Here is a 2500-nt window from a genome sequence, read left to right as displayed (position 1 = left end):
CTGGTTCCCTGATGAGAAAAACGGTATATAATGATTATAAACTGTGTAAAGATATATCTTCTTTTGAAAATTTTCTTAGAGTTCTGTCAGAAATACAAGCCAATCACTTCACTTCTTTGACTGACCAAACTTTGAAGTAGCCAGAAAACAGCATTCACCGAAATTGTATTGAAAAAAATAAACAAGAAATGCTTTGAAATTAAGTTCATTATTTACGAGTATAAACGATTGTTGACTCATCTGATCATATTCCTGAAAGTCATAATGAATGTTTTTTTTTAATTCAACAAGGTGCTTGAGTCAACTTTTTTTTTTTTAAATAGTGAGTTTGTCCTATTTGCGTTTGGGATAAATGCCCACTTCACTCCTAGCATGTATGCATTTTACAATGCTGTATCGCTTGTTTGTTACCTTTGATTCTTCTTTTTTTTTCCCTGTCTTCCTTCAAATGTATGCCGTGTATGTCTTAGGCAACTAGTTGGCATGGTCATTGTAAATAATTGTGAGTATAATACCAAAAACGCTCTTCGTGTTTTGTGTTAGTTGCATACGATATAATGTGACATTTTCATGTGCCATCCAGGGGGATTCCTGAAATAAACACGTCTTATGTGTCTTGTCTTGTCTTGTCTTGTCTTGCTCCATCGATTTTCTACATCACCATCATCCCGAATCCGTCAACCGCCTATCACCTCCTCTGCGGTGAAACAAAAATATAGTTTTGTTGTTGTTGTTGTATTTCTTTTTATCACAACAAATTTCTCCGTGTGAAATTCGGGCTGCTCTCCCCAGGGAGAGCGCGTCGCTACAGTACAGCGCCACCCATTTATTTGTATTTTTTCCTGCATGCAGTTTTATTTGTTTTTCCTATCGAAGTGGATTTTTCTACAGAAATTTGCAGGAACAACCCTTTGGGGGGTTTTTTACGTGCGCTAAGTGCATGCTGCACACGGGACCTCGGTTTATCGTCTCATCCGAATGACTAGCGTCCAGACCACCACTCAAGGTCTAGTGGAGGGGGGGGGGGAGAAAATATCGGCGGCTGAGCCGTGATTCGAACCAGCGCGCTGAGATTCTCTCGCTTCCTAGGCGGACGCGTTACCTCTAGGCCACCACTCCACTGTAGTCGTGGAACGAAGGGAGGGGACAAGAGAGGAGAGTGAGAAGCGGGGTGGAGAAAAGGAGAGGAGAAGGGATTAGCATGGTGGGGTTTGCAAGCTGGGGTTTGTGGGACGGGGTGGGAAGGTAGGTATCGACGGATTGGTGTGTTCAGTCCTTGGTCATCTGCTTCAGGGTGTGTGTGTGTGTGTGTGTGTGTGAAGACAGCAAGAGAAATTAACCCCTCACACTGAACCCACACCCTGCACCCCACTCACTCCCTCCCTGGCGTCTGTCCCCGTTCTCTTCCTCCTGTCATTGTCTGCACTGGGTCGTAAATTGAACAGAGGGTAAGACGAGGGGTGTGAGGCAGGGGGGTGGGGGGACGGACGGGAGGGGGCGAGGGAGGTGGAGGAGGAAGTTGTGGGGGAAGGGGGGGGAGGGAGGTGTGAGAGATAGGGGTGATGGATAGGGGTGGTTGTCATTCCTGGGTCAGAAACTGGGCGTGTCTCTATGTGTGTGTGAATCCAGCGACAGGAGTTACCCTCTGGTAAATATATCTGCCCCGCTCATCCCCCACCCTCCTGAAATCCTCACCGTGAATCCCCCACCCTCCTGAAATCCTCACCGCTCATCCCCCACCCTCCTGAAATCCTCACCGTGAATCCCCCACCCCTCCTGAAACCCTCACCGTGAATCCCCCACCCTCCTGAAATCCTCACCGTGAATCCCCCACTTCCCTCTGTCACCTCTTTGTTTCCCCCTGTCGTTCTCTTCAGTGAAAAAGAAAAACAAACAAAAATGAACGGAGTGGAGAGACAGAGAGGTAAAAAGTACACTTGAGTTATAATATACTTGAGACTGATCTTGAATACCCCCATGGGACTACACGATAAGTATAATGAATACTCACTAGCTCCAGAGAAAACAATAGCAGGTATCGACTGGTGGGGTGAGTAGGTGGGTCAGGAAGGTGGAGGTTGTGGGGCGGGGGGGGGGATGTGTGCGTGTGTGTGTGTGTGTGTGTGTGTGTGTTCAATGAATAGTCATCCACGAGTCAGAACAAAGCTGGGTGTATGAATTCAGCAAGAGAACTTAACTCTGGTAAATCTCGTCTCGTACCCCAACCCCTACCTTCACTTCCAGCCCCCTCACTAAAACCCGTACCTTGAATCCCTCCCCCCCACACACACACACACGCTCGCTCCCCCCCCCCCCCTTCCTCCCCCGCTTCCCCCCTCCTCGCGCCACACCCCCTTTCCTCTCGCGTCTGCAACCTTCCTGCTCCTCCTGTCGTTTCTCTGTACAGGGAAAACGTCCTTGACAGAAGGAGTGGTGTAGTGGAGTGGTGGGGGAGAAGGAGGAGGAAGAGGAGGACGGGATTGAGGGGGAGATAAGACAG

Source organism: Babylonia areolata, chromosome 1 (assembly GCF_041734735.1).
Source record: "Babylonia areolata isolate BAREFJ2019XMU chromosome 1, ASM4173473v1, whole genome shotgun sequence".
NCBI lineage: Eukaryota > Metazoa > Mollusca > Gastropoda > Neogastropoda > Buccinidae > Babylonia > Babylonia areolata.
This window is presented reverse-complemented; position numbering follows the sequence as displayed.